Here is a 22499-nt window from a genome sequence, read left to right on the forward strand (position 1 = left end):
GCTGGAGCAGAGCGCCGCTACATACACTATTTGATCAAAAGTATCCGGCCACCCCCAAAAACATACGTATTTCATCTTAGGTGCATTGTGCTGCCACCTACTGCCAGGTACTCCATATCAGCGACCTCAGTACTCATTAAACAGAATAGGGCGCTTCGCGAAACTCACAGACTTCGAACGGGGTCAGGTGATTGGGTGTCACTTGTGTCATACATCTGTACGCGTGATTTCCACACTCCTAAACATCCCTAGGTCTTTTGTTTCCGATGCGATAGTGGAGTGGAAACGTGAAGGAACACGTACAGCACAAAAGCGTGCAGGCCGACCTCGTCTGTTGACTGACAGAGACAGTTGAAGAGGGTCGTAATGTGTAATAGGCAGACATCTATCCACACCATCACACAGGAATTCAAAACTGCATCAGGACCCACTGAAAGTACTATGACAGTTAGGAGGAAGGTGAGAAAACTTGTATTTCATGCTCGAACATCTGCTCATAAGCCATATATCACGCCGGTAAATGCCAAACGAAGCCTCGCTTGGTGTAAGGAGCTAAACATTGGACGATTGAACAGTGGAAAAACGTTGTGTGGAGTGACGGATCACGGTACACAATGTGGCGAATCAATGGCAGGGTGTGGGTATGGCGAATGCCTGGTGAACGTCATCTGCCAGCGTATGTACTGCCAACAGTAAAATTCGGAGGCGGTGGTGTTATGGTGTGGTCGTGTTTTTCATGGAGGGGCTTGCACCCCTTGTTGTTTGGAGTGGCACTATCACAACCAAGGCTTACATTGATGTTTTAAGCACCTTCATGCTTCCCACTGCTGAACAATTCGGGGATGGCGATCGCATATACCAACATGGTCGGGTACCTGTTCATAATGCACGGCCTGTGGCGGAGTGGTTACACGACAATAATATCACTGTAATGGACTGGCCAGCACAGACTCCTGACATGAATCCTAAAGAACACCTTCGCGATTTTTTGGAACCCCGACATTGGGCCAGGCCTCACCGACCGACATCAGTTCCTCTCCTCAGTGCAGTACTTCGTGAATAATGGGCTGCCATTGCCCAAGAAACCTTCCAGCATCTGATTGAACGCATGCCTGTGAGAGTGGAAACTGCCATCAAGGCTAAGGGTGGGCCAACACCATGTTGAATTGCAGTGTTGCCGATGAAGGGCACCACGAACTTCTAAGTCACTTTCAGCCAGGTGTCCGGATACTTTTTATCACATAGTGTATATGCAGTGAAATCCCATGTAGAAGGTTCATCGAAATAAATGCAGCTGCGATGGAGACGACACAAGGAGCCATCCTCATCTTCGTCGCAGTAGAGTTCACCGTGAGGACATATCGAAATCGATAATGCAAGAGAACTTCTTCTTAAGAGAGGCAAGTTATCCATGGCTGGCGACCTAACTCCAAAGAATGCAGCGTGAAGCTCTGTGACGACCGCCCACAGTGGGCGAAGACTACAATTTGTCGAGAAAACTCGTGCCCATATTTGTGGTTCAGATGAGAAGGCGTGCTCTCCTATCAGAGTATGGCTGGATGTTCTTGACATAGCTATCATAAAACAAATAAATAGGTTTATGAAGAGAGAAGTTGTTTGCGTCCTATTTCATCATCTGCTAGGTAGATTAAGGCTGGGAGTAGAACCATTAAAAACTACCGTGATACTTAGTCTCAAGACTAGCTCTGATTTGGTCAAAAAATGCAAAATGATTAAGCAGGAACTGCTAGAGGACAAATCCAAGCCTGTGTGAACAGACGTAACTATCATATAGATAGATGTCACTTACAGAAAAATTAGAGATCTCTTCGGGAAGAACGGAAGCAGTAGTATGAACACCAAAAGCTCAGACTGCAAGCCAGTGCTAAACAAAGAAGGGTATAATTCGTTTCTATTTTGGTTACTTCCATTTATGACTGTGTCACAATTTCTGAAAGAGAAGAAGGCTGATAGGTGAAACGAATATATCGAACTGATATACAAGGAAAAGGAACTTGAAGGCGGTATTGTAGAAAGGTTTCAGAAAGTAGATGAGGATGAGATAGGAGATGTCAAATTACGATAAGAGTTTGACAGAGCTCTCAAAGACTCAAGATCAAACAAGGAACCGCAGAAGCACTGAGATCCTTGGGAGAATTTTCCATTGCAAAATTATTCCACGACCTCTGCAGGATCTATGAGGTAGGATAAATACCCTCAGACTTCAATAATAATTTAAAAATTTCAGCTCCAAAAAAGAATGTGCTGACAAATGTAAGCATTAACGAACCATCAATTTCATAAGTTGTGGTTGCGAAATAATGACATGAACTATTTACAGAAGAATGGATAAACATAGAAACCACCCACTGTGGATATAAGTTGCCAGAAGAAATAAAAGCTTTGATATTTGCTTATGACATTACAATCCATTCAGAGACAGCGAAGGATTAAAAGTTGAATGGAATGGATAATGTTTTGAAAAAGCGTTATGCAATGAATATCGACAAAAGTAAAACAAAGGTAGACTAGTGTAATCAAACTGAGTCAGGTGGTGGTGACAGAATTATACGAGGAAATGAGTCACTACTAGTAGTAGATGAGTTCTGAAGTTTATTATTATTTTTACAGGATTAATTAATATAGAGATTAATTAATAACAACATTTTGTCGTATTCCTGTTTTCTGCCAAGCCTCTCAATTCAATGTCTCCTCCTTGCGTATCTCGTGATGTTTCGTTATTGCGTTGACGTGGTCATACCAAGAACGTCGTGGTCTCCAGCGTTTACATCTGCCAAGTAGTTTCAATTCAAAAAATTTCTCTGGTCATCGATGATCTGGCATTCTCAACAGACGTTCATACCACTTTAGGAGTTTTCTTTCGATTCTGTGTATCAGTGATTCATCTTCCTTCATTCGAGCTCTCACTTCGTCATTAGTCTTCTTTTCGGCTCTTGATATTCTGGCACTCATTTGTAAATAATCCATTACCACAAAATGGTTCAAATGGCTCTGAGCACTATGGGACTCAACATCTTAGGTCATAAGTCCCCTAGAACTCAGAACTACTTAAACCTAACTAACCTAAGGACAGCACACACACCCATGCCCGAGGCAGGATTCGAACCTGCGACCGTAGCAGCCTCGCGGTTCCGGACTGCAGCGCCAGAACCGCACGGCCACCGCGGCCGGCTCCATTTCCACAGCTGCTATTCTTCTTTTCAGGTCAGCCTTTAAAATCCGTAGTTTTGCCCCACAGCATAGAACAGATTCAACCATTAGCGAACCCACTCTTTTCTTGTTGTTATGAGAATGGTTCTTGACCCATCAAAAAGTATTCATACATCTTATTACTTTTCGGCTTTGTTGCATTATGAATATTATTTCTGCAGTACCCAGTCCATTTTTGTCAATATATGACCCTAGATATTTAAATTTTTCTACCTGTTTTGTAACTGCTCCATCATTGATGTAAACTTCAAATTTAGTGTCGCTATTCACTACCAGATATTTGGTTCTTGCCAGATTCATTTGCAGTCCTCATTTATTAAATTCCTGATATAAAACCCTTATCATGAACTAAAGATAGACTTAATCTTGTGCTAGAACAGCTTGATCATCAGTAAGACTAACGGAAATCACCTATACATCATTAATAATAGTTTCGACTCCTCCATTTGTGTTCGTCCACCTTCGGAGAGCCATTTCTACATATGAACTGAACAACAGCAACCTCGTCTCAACTCTTCTGTGACACTATTAATTCCTGATAATTTTGACCCTCTTTTAATCTGTACCCTATTACCTCTGTACATTTCAATAATAATCTGTAAAAGATAGTCATCCATATCGGAATCCTTCAAAGCTTCCCAGTGTTTTGCTCAAGGAACCGCGTCACAGGCTTTAGCTAAATCTACAAAGGCGATATGTAACTCCTTCCGTACTGCAATAAATTTATCCACTAGCTGTTGTAAAATAAAGACGTTGTCTTTACAGGATCTGTTCTGTCTGAACCCACTGTGGTCTTCTCCAATATGGTGTCCAACATTGTCTTATTTTCTCATACACAATTTTGCCAAAAAAGCAGCTCATCATAAAGTTCACACTAATGCCACTGCAGCAATTAGTGTCTTTTCTATTTCCTTTCTTGAAAATGGAGACTATAAACGGTCTTTTTCGTTCTTTTGGAACTTCAGTCCGTTGGCAGCAGTTGTTCATGATGTGTAATATTTTTTTCTTTACATGGTGTCCTCCAGCTTTCCTTAATTCCACATGAATATTTCCCAGACCAGGTGATACTCCATTCTTCAGTTCAGCTAATGCGCTGAGTACTCCCTCTATCCTGATGGTCACATTTCGAACTGTTTGTTCAGTCCTACTTTCTTCGTCTCTATTGTACTGGAGTCTGTCTTCAGTTAGAAGATCTGCATAATGCTTTTCACATCCGCTTAAATAAATTACATTGTCTACTGCTTCGTTTAATGGTCTTCTCTTCGTACCAATGATTATTCTCTATCTTCTGTCAGTTATTATCCAACAATTAAATTCTCAATTTGGATGCATTTAATTAATTTTGTTTCTTAAGTCCTGATTTTTTTGTATTATAATTTTGTCTGTCTTGACGTGGTTGAGTTGATAACCACTTCTATATAAATTTTTCTTTCCCAAATCAACTTCGTAAGGTCATCCATGGAGGATCCCGTTTGTCTACCCCGTTACTCTCAGTCTCCAGTTCCTCTAGAGCAATTTTCCTAATTGCTTTTTAATATTCTCATATTCCGTTTCAACAGTGTCATCTTCTGGCACCATGTTTAGTTCACGCTCCAATTTCCCTTGAAATAAATCCTTTATGCTGAATTGCTTTAGGAGAAAAGGCTTATACTGTGTCAACATCTACATCTACATCTACGTGCTTACTCTGCTATTCACAATAAAGTGCCTGCCATAGGGTTCAATGAACCACCTTCATGCTGTCTCTCTACCGTTCCACTCTCGAACGGCACGCGGGAAAAACGAGCACTTAAATTTTTCTGATTTCTCTTATTTTATCGTGATGATCATTTCTCCTTATGTAGGTGGGTGCAAACAGAATGTTTTCGCAATCGGAGGAGAAAACTGGTCATTGAAATTTCATGAGAAGATCCCGTCCCAACGAAAAACGCCTTTGTTTTAATGATTGCCACTCCAATTCACTTATCATGTCTGGGACACTATCTCTCCAAAGCGAGCTGCCCTTCTTTGAACTTTTTCGATGTCATCCGTCAGTCCCATCTGATGCGGATTCCACACCGCACAGCAATACTCCAGAATAGGGCGGACAAGCGTGGTCTCTAGTAGACCTGTTGCACTTTCTAAGTATTCTGCCAATGAATCGCAGTCTTCGCTTTGCTCTACCCACAACATTATCTATATGATCGTTCCAATTTAGGCTATTTGTTATTGTAATCCCTGAGTATTTAGCTGAATTTACAACGTTCAGATTTGTGTGACTTATCGCCTAATTGAAATTTAGCGGATTTCTTTTGGTACTGATGTGAATAAGTTCACACTTTTCTTTATTCAGCGTCAAATTCCACTTTTCGCACCATACAGATATTTTATCTAAATCATTTCGCAATTCGTTTTGGTCCATAACACTTCCTTGGGGAACGCTGGTTATTACATCTGTTTTACTCGATGACTTTCCGTCTATTACTACGAAGGGTGACCTTTCTGACAGGAAATCACGAATCCAGTCGCACAACTGAGGCGATATTCCATAGGCACGCAGACCCTTGTGAGGAACGGAGTCAAAAGCCTTCTGGGAATCTAAAAATTTGGAATCAGTTTGACATCCCCTGACAATAGCAGTCATTATTTCATGAGTATAAAGAGCTAGCTGTGTTTCGGAAGAACGATATTTTCTGGATCGGTGCTGACTATGTGTCAATAAATCGTTTTCTTCGAGGTAATTCATAATGTTCGAACACAGTATATGTTCCAAAACCCTAATGCAAATCGACGTTAGTGATATGGGCCTGTAATTCAGGGGATTACTCTTTTTTATAAGTTTAAACTTATTTCGTTTACACATTTCGTAACGATGAGGGATCGCATGCTTAACGAAAGGGCAAGGAAGGGCAAGCAATTGGACAGGCAGCTGGTGACAAAACTGTAAAAATTCAGATGAACAGTTTTGAATAACCGGACTTAACCACACTGTGTCCGCACATTTCTGCATTCATAACACTATGAACATTAAAATCGTTGCATAAAACAATGAGAATAGATGGAATCGTGTTGATATGTATTCGTCTAAATCTCTACTATATGAAGTCTGATGGCTTACCCAAAATTTAGATAACAGTTTTACAGTCGAAATACTTATATCAGTTATATCGGAAGACACAGCTCTAATTTAACAGAAGGAGATCAGTAATAGGTCTAACGCTCACATCTGTCGTGATAGGATGCTTTAATAGCTGTTTTTCTGGCAGAGGTATTACAGAGCCTCACGACATAACACCTCACACAAAGAAACTAATTCGACGTCAAACATCGTTATCACCTTTGATGTCTGATAACGCACTCTTCCTGCTCACCGCATGAAAACTAGTCTCCTGTCACTCTGTAAGCCGAGCGGGGTGACATGTTCTGACTCGACCTGCAGTCCAGTTATCTGGCTGGCGCGTCCGTCACAAACGATCGCTCATATTGTGGCGCGACGGGCATTCTGTCATTAATTATGCGGCGGCACTGATTAATATTTAGCGCTCACCTCATATAAAATTCGGCCTTTCGCAAACTGTTCTCGTTACACGGGTGTCAATTTTGAAAACAACTGAAAGGCAGACACACACATATTCGTCGATTCCACTACTCGATAGAACTGTCACATCGAGTTGTCGGCTGTCGAACGTTACGTGCCCTACATCGACAGTGGGGTAGTCAAGTAATAAGCTTTGCTGACAACGAGCATAGGTGGCATCGGCCACATGTTTGCGGCTGACATTTAGCTGCACACATATTCACAATATTGCACAAAAGTGGAAGCAGTAAGTGTAAAACATACGCAATGTAGAATTCATAAGACAGCAATAACAACTGGAGAAGAAACTGGTGTTGTAAACGGAAATGAGAAATATCTCTTGGAGGCAGTTTCCACTGTATGTAAAACACAAGTCCTTAAAGTGCCTTTAACGCATCAATTTTTCTGTTATAGTACTTTTTTGCATTTGTATTCTGTAGTATTTGTGCTGATGGCAGAAATTTTGTATTTTCATGCAGAAAAATGAAATTCACGTGCAAGTCTAATATTTTAAACACCAGTAGTGAACAAAATACTTCTTTATATTCTACATCTACATCTACATCCATACTCCGCAAGCCACCTGACGGTGTGTGGCGGAGGGTACCTCTATCGGTTCTCCCTTCTATTCCAGTCTCGTATTGTTCATCGAAAGAAGGATTGTCGGTATGCTTCTGTGTGGGCTCTAATCTCTCTGATTTTATCCTCATGGTCTCTTCGCGAGATATACGTAGGAGGGAGCAATATATTACTTGACTCTTCGGTGAAGGTATGTTCTCGAAACTTTGACAAAAGCCCGTACCAAGCTACTGAGCGTCTCTCCTGCAGAGTCTTCTACTGGAGTTTATCTATCATCTCCGTAACGCTTTCGCGATTACTAAATGATCCTGTAACGAAGCGCGCTGTTCTGCGTTGGATCTTCTCTTTGTCTTGTATCAACCCTATCTGGTACGGATCCCACACTGCTGAGCAGTATTCAAGCAGTGGGCGAACAAGCGTACTGTAACCTACTTCCTTTGTTTTCGGATTGCATTTCCTTAGGATTCTTCCAATGAATCTCAGACTGGCATCTGCTTTACCGACGATCAACATTATATGATCATTCCATTTTAAATCACTCCTAATGCGTACTCCCAGATAATTTATGGTATTAACTGCTTCCAGTTGCTGACCTGCTATTTTGTAGCTAAATGGTAAAGGATCTATCTTTCTGTGTATTCGCAGCACATTACACTTGTCTACATTGAGATTCAATTGCCATTCCCTGCACCATGCGTCAATTCGCTGCAGATCCTTCTGCATTTCAGTACAATTTTCCATTGTTACAACCTCTCGATACACCACAGCATCATCTGCAAAAAGCCTCAGTGAACTTCCGATGTTATCCACCAGGTCATTTATGTGTATTGTGAATAGCAAAGGTCCTATGACACTCCTCTGCGGCACACCTCAAATCACTCTTACTTCAAAAGACTTCTCTCCATTGAGAATAACATGCTGCGTCCTGTTATCTAGGATCTCCTCAATCCAATCACACAATTGGTCTGATAGTCCATATGCTCTTACTTTGTTCATTAAACGACTGTGGGGAACTGTATCGAACGCCTTGCGGAAGTCAAGAAACACGGAATCTACCTGTGAACCCGTGTCTATGGCCCTCTGAGTCTCGTGGACGAATTGCGCGAGCTGGGTTTCACATGACCGTCTTTTTCGAAACCCATGCTGATTCCTACAGAGTAGATTTCTAGTCTCCAGAAAAGTCATTATACTCGAACACAATACGTGTTCCAAAATTCTACAACTGATCGACGTTAGAGATATAGGTCTATAGTTCTGCACATCTGTTCGACGTCCCTTCTTGAAAACGGGGATGACCTGTGCCCTTTTCCAATCCTTTGGAACGCTACGCTCTTCTAGAGACCTACGGTACACCGCTGCAAGAAGGGGGGCAAGTTCCTTCGCGTACTCTGTGTAAAATTGAACTGGTATCCCATCAGGTCCAGAGGCCTTTCCTCATTTGAGCGATTTTAATTGTTTCTCTATCCCTCTGTCGTCTATTTCGATATCTACCATTTTGTCATCTGTGCGACAATCTAGAGAAGGAACTACAGTGCAATCTTCCTCTGTGAAACAACTTTGGAAAAAGACATTTAGTATTTCGGCCTTTAGTCTGTCATCCTCTGTTTCAGTACCATTTTGGTCACAGAGTGTCTGGACATTTTGTTTTGATCCACCTTCCGCTTTGACATAAGACCAAAATTTCTTAGGATTTTCTGCCAGGTCTGTACATAGTACAGTACATTCTTGGATTGTTATTTCAACATCTGCGATTAGTAATGCACTTTTAATTGGTGTGTTTGTCTAGTTTAATTCCCGGATAAAGTGGGTGAAATCGAACATCCCCGTCTCCCTCTGTGATTGATTTTATCTCATCTGTTGTTTTGTTCTCTTGTTTTGTTACTATTATCGATTCACGATATATGCTTTTTTTTGTCTTGATGAGGATCACATTAACGTGACCACCTGTCATAAGCCCGTATAGCCAGATTTTGCAGCGTGAAACGTGCAGGAAGAAAGTAATGAGGTTCTGGAAGCTAGGGACAGGGTTGTGGAGCCATTCCGACACCAGTGCTGTGGCAACTGTGCCGGGTTTCTAGGTTGAGGGTCGACGACTCGAAGAGCCCGATGGAGGTAGCCCCACAATTCTCTGTTGGGTTTGAACCCAGGGAATCTGGTGGCCAGGGGGATACTGTAAAGTCAAGCTGGTGCTCTTCGAACCACGCACGCACATTGTGAACTGTGTGACACGTTGGATTAGCCTGTGGGTAGATTGCCAAGGAAAAACTAACTGCATGTAGCGTTGGATATGGTCCCCAAGACAGATGTGAAATTTTGTTTATCCATTGTGCCTTCCAGAAGGACACTAAAACATTACAAAAACCATAATATTCTCTCCTCTTTGCAAGGTATTTGCTTTGAGACGTTTCACGCAGTACACGCCAATGGCCATCTGTCCGACTGTGCATAAAATGTGATTAATCTGGAAATGCCACCTGTTGTAACCGCGATCGGAATGGTCACGGGGCTGCCGAGAACGAAAGCGCGGCGGGACAAAACGGGAGCGGCCCGCGAACAAACAAAACGAATGGGGAAGGACGGACACGAACAACGACAGACGACCGAGCAAGACCTGACGAACAACAGCACGTAAATAGCAATGGGGTCACAAGCGAAACCCCACGAATCCACAGCGTCCAGTCGTACATGGAAACCAAGTAAACATGGTGTCTGTAGGCGAGATGCCAATATCAGACTGCCTGCTGAGCTTTTCTTGTTCATTATTGAGTTTCGATTCCCCCCGAAGGGGGCGGGCTGCCAGCAGCTTAGTATGCCGCTCTTCAGCCTACAGAACTTGTTTTAAAAGGAGGAAGATAATAAATAATAAAAACAGGCGATAAAATCAGGGAATTAAATGGTAACACTGTAAGTAGGCTGTTTATGTTTTCTTTATGTAAGTGAGGTAAGTGATTTGTGAAAGGTATAGGTTAATGTTAGTAAGGGCCATTCTTTTGTAGGGATTTTTGAAAGTCAGATTGCGTTGCGCTAAAAATATTGTGTGTCAGTTTAAGCACAGTCATGTATAATTTGTTCTAAGGGGACATTTCAACACGGGGGAAAAATCGTGGAACTTAAAACATACAAACAAAGGGATGACGATGCTAATAAAATACATATGAAGCAGGCAGGTAAAATAATAGACAGACAATTAAAAAACACGGCGACAGTCTGGTTTCTGTTTGCAAGAGACATAAAATAATTCACACCCAGAGACAGCACGATTTCTGTTCGCAACACTTTGGAAAGACGAACAACACTGAGCATTCACTTGAACACTGCACTAAAAAGTTGGCAAATATACCACAGCCGAGGGCAGGTGGGGGGAGCCTGGACAGATGATGGGAAAATAAAAGGGGGGAAGGAGAGGAAAAACGAAGGGGGGGAAGGGCGGGAAAGGAGCCGATGGAGGACGATGACCCATAAGAGGGGGGGGAGGGGGTGCTGGGCAGATGCGACAGGGAGTGAGGAAGGAGGAGGGGAATACAAAAGGACTCGGGGGCGGGGGAGAAGGGAGGTAGGGAGAGGGTAGGTGGGGAGAAAACAGGATGGAAGGGGGTAGGGGAAGAGGAAGGCCAGGGAAAGGACAGAGTTGATAGGAGGGATAAATGGAAGGAGAGAGGGCATCATCTGGGAGGGGGAGTTGATGGAAGCCACCTTGGGAAAGGAGATGAAGGGTGTAGATGGAGAGTAGGGGGGACACAACAGTGAAGGCATGGCAGGGGGTGGGCCTGCTGAGTGAGAGGCAGACGCTTAAATACCTGATAGAGGAGGTTGCTATTGGCCGCTGGGACCACGTGCTCCACTGTGGTGCTCTCACATTATACGCGGGCCAGGAGCTCTCGCGCAGCCATGGCTTACGGCGCAATGGCTGTAGAGACATCGAGTAGTAATCGAGGTCCATGCTGTCTGGCGCGGATTCGAAACTCGCGGCTCTCGGTACCAGACCACCTGCGACGACACAGTGGACGTCCAGTTGAGTTATCGGCGTGAAAATTACAGCCTTCATCGCCGATGAACGGCAGTCAGCATGTTTGTATGAACCAGACGCCTGCTGCGGAGGCCTACGTACAGCAACGTTCGCTGCACAGTCGTTGAGGAGACACTCTTCGCAACCCTTTCATTCACCTGGAAGGTCAGTTGCTCAGCAACAGTACGTCTATTCGCCAGTACATATTTCCGCAGCCGTCGTTCAGTCCTGTTGGTTGATTGGTTCATTTGGGGGAGGGGACGAAACACCGAGGTCATCGGTTCCGTAGAAATACTGGAACACGTGAGGCAATACTGACCTTACGACTTATCTTAGAAGAAACATTAAGGAAAGGCAAACCTACGTTCCTAGCATTTGTAGACTTAGAGAAAGCTTTTGACAATGTTAACTGGAATACTCTCTTTCAAATTCTAAAGGTGGCAGGGGTAAAATACAGGGAGCGAAAGGCTATTTACAATTTGTATAGAAACCAGATGGCAGTTATAAGAGTCGAGGGGCATGAAAGAGAAGCAGTGGTTGGGAAGGGAGTAAGACCGGGTTGTAGCCTCTCCCCGATGCTATTCAAACTGTATATTGAGCAAGCAGTAAAGGAAACAAAAGAAAAATTCGGAGTAGGTATTAAAATCCATGGAGAAGAAATAAAAACGTTGAGGTTCGCCGATGACATTGTAATTCTGTCAGAGACAGCAAAGGACTTGGAAGAGCAGTTGAACGGAATGGATAGTGTCTTGAAGGGAGGATATAAGATGAACATCAACAAAAGCAAAACGAGAATAATGGAATGTAGTCGAATTAAGTCTGGTGATGTTGTGGGTATTAGATTAGGAAATGAGACACTTAAAGTAGTAAAGGAGTTTTGCTATTTGGGGAGCAAAATAACTGATGGTCGAAGTAGAGAGGATATAAAATGTAGACTGGCAATGGCAAGGAAAGTGTTTCTGAAGAAGAGAAATTTGTTAACATCGAGTATAGATTTAAGTGTCAGGAAGTCATTTCTGAAAGTATTTGTATGGAGTGTAGCCATGTATGGAAGTGAAACATGGACGGTAAATAGTTTAGACAAGAAGAGAATAGAAGCTTTCGAAATGTGGTGCTACAGAAGAATGCTGAAGATTAGATGGGTAGATCACATAACTAATGAGGAAGTATTGAATAGGATTGGGGAGAAGAGAAGTTTGTGGCACAACTTGACCAGAAGAAGGGATCGGTTGGTAGGACATGTTCTGAGGCATCAAGGGATCACCAATTTAGTATTGGAGGGCAGCGTGGATGGTAAAAAACGTAAGGGGAGACCAAGAGATGAATACACTAAGCAGATTCAGAAAGATGTAGGTTGCAGTAGGTACTGGGAGATGAAGAAGCTTGCACAGGATAGAGTAGCATGGAGAGCTGCATCAGACCAGTCTCAGGACTGAAGACCACAACAACAACATAGAAAACCAAAATCAGGATGGTCGTAAGCTGGTTTGAATCATCGTCCACCCAAATGCGAGTCCAGTCTTTCAGCCACTGCGGCAGTCCTGTCATCTGTGGCTTGTGGTTCACCGGTTTTAGATAGCGCCAGTTTCCCATGAACGGTATACTTTAACTACGGAGGCATGGAAATAGTTCACATATTTAGCCGTGTCGGAAATGCTTCTACCCTCGGCCCGAAAGCCAGTGGTTGAGCCCTTTGGACGTCAGATAATTCGCTCCATTTGCTCATCACACTGCACTGCTTTCAGCGTCCTCCGACACGCTTTATATAGCCTCCAGTGATATTGCTGCCACCTACCGCCTGTGAGTGGCTATTGCAGGTTGACATCGAACCGGGTGTGGTCACATAAGTATGACTGGACTTGTATAAATCGCGGGCAGTATACAAGGTTAGAAATGTCGATAAACATCAACAAGATTCGGCGGTTGTGCCTCGTGTTTTTTTCTTGTCTTACGTTTTCCGCAGCTAGCCTGTTCAAAGAAGAGCAGCAAGCCTTCACAACAAAATAACGTAGTCTTTTAATGCCATACAAAAGAGCAGTATCGCATAATTCAATCAGATGTCGATTTATTACATTTTGTTGTTTACTGTCCTTTACGCACTCTCGCGTATAACTGATAATCGTGAATCACTGTTTTTATTCAATGCACTTACCCCTTCCCCACCATTATCCTTCACCATTCCCTGTTGGTTGACAAACACTAACAGCCTAAACATGTTGTTGTTTGCAAGAGTACACTGAAGTCCTTTACGTCACTGACATGGCGGTGCTTTCCTGGCCTAACGTCTAATCAAGTTGTACCCCTCCCATTGACGTTAGTTCTCTGGAAAAGAAGCGAACGCCACTTCTTTTCTGCATCTGATCCAAGCCGTTTCTGGACCATTCTAGTCGTTCATTACAATTTATGTGAGGAATCACTAATGAATGCATTTCTATCCCAAACAAGATTGGTTTTTTGTTGATAGGAGAGAAATGGTTGGTGTATAACATCCAGTCTACTTCAAGGTCATTAAAGACAAAACACTAGTTCACGGTGACGAGGGTATAAATCAGTGGTGACCTTGTTGAAGGAAGTGCGCAGGGCTTCGTGAGAAACACTCTAAAAATCCTGTAGAGGCATTCGAGCTGTCGCACTTCTGTTGTAAGCACAAATTTAAGTTCTGAGAACATCTCTGTTACGCTTTCATATGTCCGCAATGACTTTTATGTTGTATGTACGTATATATGTATTAAACCAGGAACCTAGAAACAACGGAGGGGCTTCGTTCCGCCGTAGCCCTCAGTTTTTCACAACCCCACAACACGCCACACCAGTCCACCCACCTTACCCCCCCTCCCACCCGCCGAAATCAAAGTTATTTTGCGGTTTCGGCCCCCGGTAGACTCCTTCGGGAACGACTCATACCAGACAAGTGTAACCCCAAATGTTCGCTTGGGCCGGCCGCTGTGGCCGAGCGGTTCTAGACGCTTCAGTCCGGAACCGTGCACCTGGTACGGTCGAATCCTGCCTCGGGCGTGGATGTGTGTGGTGTCCTAAACTTAGTTAGGTTCAAACGGTTCAAATGGCTCTGAGCACTATGGGACTTAACATCTATGGTCACCGGTCCCCTAGAACTTGGAACTACTTAAACCTAACTAACCTAAGGACAGCACACAACACCCAGTCATAAACTTAGTTAGGTTTAAGTAGTTCTAAGTCGAGGGAACTGATGACCACAGATGTTAAGTCCCATAGTGCTTAGAGCCATTTTGTTTGCTTGGTAGAATAATTAATGGTTCAAATGGCTCTGAGCACTATGGGACTTAACTACTGAGGTCATCAGTCCCCTAGAACTTAGAACTACTTAAACCTAACTAACCTAACATCACACACATCCATGCCCGAGGCAGGATTCGAACCTGCGACCGTAGCGGTCACGCGGTTCCAAACTGACGCGCTTAGAACCGCACGGCCACACCGGCCGGCAGAAATAATTACATGGAAATGGTGCTTGCACAGCAATCGTCTACATAGTGTAACTGAGGTGGAATAAGTGAAACCAGCCCGCATTCGCTGAGGTAGATGGAAAACCGCCTTAATAGCCATCCACAGACTGGCCGACACAGGACCTCGACACAAAATCCGCCGGGCGCATTGGTGCCGGGGACCGGCACGCCTTCCAGCCCGTGAAGCAGCGCGTTAAACCGCGCGGCTAGCTGCGCGGGCACCTTTTATGATACTAGCACCCAGTCTCTAAATTTGTTCAGTGAATGATATCCTACCCCTGCGTGCTTGATAACAACACGTAACCAATGGATGAGTGCTCCAGAGATGAATGAACTACAGTGAGCAAATGTCTTTATGAGGCTTTATCAGCAAGTTTTCCCTGTACTGTAATGTGCAGAAATTTCATCGCTCTAAAGTTTCCTCTTGTTCCACTGCGTTGCTCTCCAAGAAACGCATTTCTCTGACGCTCATTCTCGAACTTCTTGCGGTTACTATGCATTCCTTTCTGATCGAGGAAAACCGCGATTCCCGAATCGGAGTTTGACGGTAACAGTTGATGCCATAGTCTTCAGAGCTTGTGTCACTTAGAAATATCACTGTATTTTTTGCAGACGTTATACCAGCAAGCTACTCTGCACCTGCAGTACTCATACTCTACAACTGGAACTCTTCTCAAATAAAACTACTGACAAATTTCTGTCACATCAAAGCATACCTACTGCATACATCAGTGTTAAATAATCAATATTACTGTTATCTATCAAAAACGTGTGTGGTTGTTGCAGTCCCTGTGCGATTACTGTACGGGAGTTCCATTATCTCGAAGTTTCATCCACTTATTCGATCTGTATCGCACTCCACAAAACACGTTTCACTGATCGTCATTGGCGAACAGGAATGTAGCCGTGGCTCTACCTGTAACAATTGTTAGCCAGCCTCGAACAAAGATCGTAAATTACACTAAAACATGGGTGGGAGCTCTTTTAAACTTTCGTTTCTTTTGAAAGGTGAGTGGAAGTTCTGTTTGATTTTGTGGAAGACTTGACTCGAGATAAGCTTTGATGCTACATCTCATATCTGAGTCCATTGTGGGCAGAGTTCAAGCCATTGTACCTTGTTAAAAATATCCTATATTCCTGATGAAACAAGTAACAGACAAAAGAGTCCTGGCATATGTTTGGTGGTATGTATTGCCATGAACAGTTGCACTGTGTTCCGCCAGAAACTTGAATGTTTGTGCGTTCTGAGAGTGGCTCGGGGCTGTATATTGCTGAAAATAGCCCGTGTGGGAATTTCGGAGAGGGGCTGTCACTCGATGCATTTCCACTCGGTGCATTTCTATGCTGCCGCGTTCCTGATGACTAAAAACAGCTTCATATCAGTAAGACCGGTATGTGATACACTTCACTGCAGAGGTTGATGGATGCTCTCTCAAATGTTGGTGGGTATGACCGACATTTCATAGCTATTATCCAGTAACAAAACTTGAGTTTCAGTAAGGCCTCAAGAATGCGTCTGCGTAGGTGGGATCCTATGTTTGGACGTCCTGCGTGTTCCAACACGCCAGAGGTGGACATCGTGATACCACGGCACTGGGTGAACACAGTCGGAATTGAGACCGCATGTTGGCATGCGGAGCACAGACTGCTTGTGCCGTTAGAGCCATACCACAGTAGCAGCTCGAGACTGCAGGACACGGAGGTAAAGGCATGTGGCAGCTGAGGAAGTCTGCCACGCCACTTGACCGTGGGTTGCTGTTGGTACTGGGGCCAGACCGCGCTACATTTCAAACTAAATGAGGTGACATCCAGTCTAGTGGTGCACTGTACGAATGGGCGCTGATGTAGGCAGGTGCCATGGTCTGTCGGCAGTTAGGTGGCGGCTGTGGTGGTTGGAGGATGGTGTAACGGCAGCAGCGACACCAGCGAGTAGCGCTCACACCTACAAATGCACCACCACAGAGCGGGCTTCGTGCAAGTGGCAGCTTTTGGACAAATCAAATGCAAGTGCACACCTTTCTTGCCCTACACACACACACACACACACTCACTCTCTAGTGGCAGTTGTTTTATGTGTGCCAGTGGGCTACAGTACGCAGTTTTAAACTTTGGCCAAATTATCTAGCTCTGACAGCTATGTAGATTGCACCAGCTGGCCTCCCACCATTTTAAACTTGGGATAAGTGAATTTTTTTATTTCTTCGCCGTTTTATACTTAGGAAAAGGGGACATTACTGAATTTCCTATCATTTTCACCTAGGTCATGTGGAATTATTTTATTACTAAACTTAGGAGTTGTGGGTTCTATGGATCCAAACTTAGGAAAGTGTTCAAATATCGAAACTGTCATATCAGGGAGGGGGGGGGGGAACTGTGTAGACATGCAGGCTGCACAGTTTGTGAACTTATGACAAGTGCACTATTAGCGCAAGTGAACTATAGCATACGAGCGGGGAAAACCAACATTGTTTTTTTTTTAATTTCCTGCTATTTTACTTTTGGAACGAGTGATCTGACTGCCATACAGACCGGCCCAGTATCCCAGGGTCCACCATTTTGAATTCTGGTATCGCAGGGATGGGGAAATTAACAGTCATGCAGGCAGCTTGGATTTCTCACAGATACCACCATTGTACATTTTGAATCGTCATTCTACATTTAGGACAGAATTCTGAACACGATACCTGGGAACAATGCAAACTACACCGGTTATGGTACAGCTATACTATTCATGTACACCGGCCGTGAAATCAATCAACCAGGAACTAATATGACAAGAATCCCGTACTCTGTTACATCAGAGAAGGATGAGACGCTGGTGTCAACCTCGGCCATGGCCAATAGTTTCTGAATCAACTTCTACGGATACTTACATACGGAGAAACATTCAGGCCCATTTTTTCTCACAGTTCCTGCAGACCAAAGGGATGAGGCATTGTCATTTTGAGTGATCGTCCGCGATTTTGACAGACTTCAGGTAACTGAAACACTGTTATGTCTGTAGGTTAGTATTTCAACTTCTAGGTGCCAGCTGGACAGATGCTAGCTTTCGCATTAATTTTGTGTACTTTATTTAATGCTCAGATACCGTATCTCTTTATAACAGGTACTTAAGACGTTACAGTATATTTGGTATTTAGAATTCTAATTCATCTAGAAAAAGAGTAGAGCGAGTAGTGTACATAATTTCTGTGTCATTCGAACACAAGTGATGGTCTACTATCAGTTCGTATCTGACCGGAGACAGTCAAGAGGTCACGAGAGAAGCGCGTCTTCCATAAAATTAGAAACCAGGTTTTTTTCTAATAAATGACCATTTCCATCTTTACATCAACATCTGATAACTTATGAAAATATGCCGATTTAATCCTACTCTAATACCAAAATTCGTAGTAGAGCGACGCAGTTTATTTTATTTGTTATCATGGGATAGGTATTACGAGCTAAAGGAAACGTAATCAGTTTAGCATTCTGATTTGTCCCGAAGTTTACAGAGTATTTCGTAAGGGTAGGACAGATATTAAAGGAAAAACTGTTTCGGTTTGTCTCTGCATACGCTGTATTGCCGACCAAAAACGACAGAAATGCCGAGACTTCAGCTTTTGCCTTTCATTTCGCCACCTGCGCTCGTTATTAAATCGCTTCTACTGTGTGTTCTCTTTGCTTGCGGATTCCCCTTCCCCTCTCTCTCTTTTTTTTATTTTTTTATTTTTTTTTTACCGATGCGCTGCTGAAATCGCGATGGACAGTGTGTCCAATTTCCTATATGAATGCAATTCCTTTCAGACGGATAACATCGACAGCGAGGTAAACAGTATCGTTGTAAGCCCGCGGAATTTCCGACGCTTTCCATTCAGACGTCAGAGGCAGCGCGTCGCACGAGAGGCCTCCCCCCCCACATCACCCCTCCCCCTCCCCCTTAACCCCTCCACCACTAGTGGAGCGCGTTCCACCGCTTTTAATCGCCCGGTTCTCGCTTTGTGTGTGGCGGCAACCCGCTTATTCATTTGTCGGCGTGCTTTAGCCGTCTAACCGGCTGTGTCGCGGGTTCTGTAGTGCCATCGTTGCTGTCGGTGGCTTTTGTTAAATAGATTACGAGTCCCACTCCCTTCCCACAAACCACACGGAAAGATTTGCTGTACTCACCTGTATAACAGAGGAAGTAATACGTGTGTCAGAGGTAATATTTAGCTTTGGCCATGATTCTGCATAGTGACTTGAGACTCCCTTCTGGCGTTCGATAATAAATTGCGGCCCAAGAAACTGAGTGGAAGGTGCTGTAAAAGCTCTAAAATGGAAGCATATTTGTTACGCAGCGTAGGTGATTTAATATAGCGCAGTATAAAAAACGTTGTTAAATCGCAAACAAGTTCACACATCTGTGACGCGCAATTTGAATCACAACACATTCTGTTAAATTTAAATTCTGTTTGCACCAATTTTTAAGGTGTGATCGAATACATTGTAATACCTGTTGTCCTAAACCTTTACAGCGAAAACTGTACTGATTGTAGAGGATCTAGAACTAAACAATTGGAAATCAGGAATTAATGATCACGAACAACTGTGTGTTGTACCACGAGACGCGCAGCTTCCTGTGGCATTCTTGATCGACTAGTGTCTCCTGTTACTGTTGTCAGACCACAAAGCAGCTAATTTACGTAATTATTTAGCATATATCCTCCGTATACTCATCACGGACTATTGCGCCCTGGGGTATTATTCGATTAAGAAATTTCACCTGTTTCTCAGCGCTGTTACCTCTAATATCTACATCGCTCATCTTTGTAGTGGTGCGAATATTAAACCAAATCTTCCATTGTAGAGAAATTTTTAAAAGAGAGTTCGGTATGGTTGTTTTTAGTTTGTTACCCTGAAGTTTGGTTTCTCTGCAATTCACGGGTCTCTAGACGTTACGTTTGTGCTGCTGAGAGCCTTTATATACATCTACATCTACATCCATACCCCGCAAGCCACCTGACGGTGTGTGGCGGAGAGTACCTTGAGTACCTCTATCGGTTCTCCCCTCTATTCCAGTCTCCTATTGTTCGTGGAAAGAAAGATTGTCGGTATGCTTCTGTGTGGGCTCTAATCTCTCTGATTTTATCCTCATAGTCTCTTCGCGAGATATAGTAGGAGGGAGCAATATACTGGTTGACTCTTCGGTGAAGGTATGTTCTCGAAACTTTAACAAAAGCCCGTACCGAGCTACTGAGTGTCTCTCCTGCAGAGTCTTCCACTGGAGTTTATCTATCATCTCCGTAACGCTTTCGCGATTACTAAATCATCCTGTAACGAAGCGCGCTGCTCTCCGTTGGATCTTCTCTATCTCTTGTATCAACCCTATCTGGTACGGATCCCATACTGCTGAGCACTATTCAAGCAGTGGGCCAACAAGCGTACTGTAACCTACTTCCTTTGTTTTCGGACTGCATTTCCTTAGGATTCTTCCAATGAATCTCAGTCTGGCATCTGCTTTACCAACGATCAACTTTATATGATCATTCCATTTTAAATCACTCCTAATGCGTACTCCCAGATAATTTATGGAATTAACTGCTTCCAATTGCTGACCTGCTATATTGTAGCTAAATGATAAGGGATCTTTATTTCTGTGTATTCGCAGCACATTACACTTGTCTACATTGAGATTCAATTGCCATTCCCTGCACCATGCGTCAATTCGCTGCAGATCCTCCTGCATTTCAGTACAATTTTCCATTGTTACAACCTCTCGATATACCACAGCATCATCCGCAAAAAGCCTCAGTCAACTTCCGATGTCATCCACAAGGTCATTTATGTATATTGTGGATAGCAACGGTCCTACAACACTCCCCTGCGGCACACCTGAAATCACTCTTACTTCGGAAGACTTCTCTCCATTCCATGACCAAAATTTCTTTGGGTTTAGTAAGAAGTCTTTCGATAAAATTCTGTCATGGTTGTTGAAAGCTTCACGCTTTGCCCTTTTAACGACCATACGCATTTCATTTAGCATCTCTGTATACGTTGCCCTATGCTTCGTTTTACACTTATTGTCCATTAGCCACTGGTTCTTTAGTATTTTTTCTACACAAACTGTATTCTACAGAGGATCCTTCCTAGCACGAACTGTTCTAGAAGGTACATGTCTATCTCGTTCTTGATCAACTATTCCCTTCATCTTGAGCCACAGTTCCTCTACATGATCCTGCCCACAGTTAATATTTTGAATTCCTCCGTCAGACACCAATACTTCTTCATTTCGTTTACTGAACATATACAGGGCTTTTCAAAGCCTTTGCGACAAACGCCTAGGAGCGGCGAATTACAGTATTCGGGAACAACTTTTGTTAGAGGGAAATTGTTCGCTGACGTTTCCCAGCGCTGGTAGGCGGCGTTTAAGACTGGCTGTGCCACTGAGAGGCGGCAGGGTGTGGGCACCTGGAGGCGTTCCTATGCAGTGCGTGTTGCCTATCATCCAAACATCCGCTCTGCGTGAAAGACGCTATGCTGGGCAAAATTAAAGTTCCTGATTCGCTACTAAAATATCTTTCTCAGCTTACAGATACTGATTCTCATGATTTTCTTGTTGGCAATCACTCAGTCAGTTTACTAGGCCAGGTAGCATGCTGCACAAGTCCCTGACAGATCGGTGAAATCTCCTCGTCCCAGGCCAGGCGAATGCTGAAGGATGCCTAGCATCTCTGGCAGGCATCAACGGACATTTCCTCTGTAACGAAAGTAATTGCACATATACCGACGTACCACCTCTAGGTTTCCGTCCCAAAGACCCTTAAACACCTTGAATATCTCTTTCTTCTTGGTTTGTTTCCCTTTGTACTTTGAAAAATACTGCTGTTGCAAATGCGTCTTCATTGAATTGACCCACGCCGATTTTGGCACAGGGAAACTAGAGCCCAGGTAGACAATGAAAAGTAAGCTTATTAAAATGAGGGCAAAACTTCAACTCTCCTTCTTCGGAGCATAGTTAGATGACACAATTAATAGTTTCCAATTAAGTCTCTGTCTTTGAAATACGAGGAAAGAAAGTGTAAGTCCGTGGTCTGCCCACCACGGAAAGCTGGATCACAATTACTACAATCAGTGTAGTGGCTTACGTAGAGCTGGGTTTCTCAGTACACGACAGTTTATCAGGCTATACAGGATATCCCATTTATCCTGACCATCCTGTTGTTCTTGTGGTCTTCAGTTCAGAGACTGGTTTGATGCAGCTGTGCATGCTACTCTATCCTGTGCAAGGTTCTTCATCTCCCAGAGCCTCTGCAACCTACATACTTCTGAATCTGTTTAGTGAATTCATCTCTTGGTCTCCCTCTACGATTTTTACCCTCCACGCTGCCTTCCGGTACTAAACTGGTGATCCCTTGATGCCTAAATAACTCTTTGTCCAGATGCAAATTACAAAATGTTTCAACCAAATGTTCAGCCGTCAGGGGGACATTAATCAGCATGATTTCCTTCGTTGTAGCTTTGTTTTTTACAAAGATATGAACAACGGTATGATGTTTTGAAATGGAACCCTGTATTTTTATTCGGTAATTCATTTCCTCTCCTAAAGACCTATTCAAAAGTGTATCACAGTGTACCATACACTGAAACACAACATTATTAATTACATACCACAACACTGGCGTTG

Source organism: Schistocerca cancellata, chromosome 8, assembly GCF_023864275.1.
Source record: "Schistocerca cancellata isolate TAMUIC-IGC-003103 chromosome 8, iqSchCanc2.1, whole genome shotgun sequence".
Taxonomy (NCBI): Eukaryota; Metazoa; Arthropoda; class Insecta; order Orthoptera; family Acrididae; genus Schistocerca; species Schistocerca cancellata.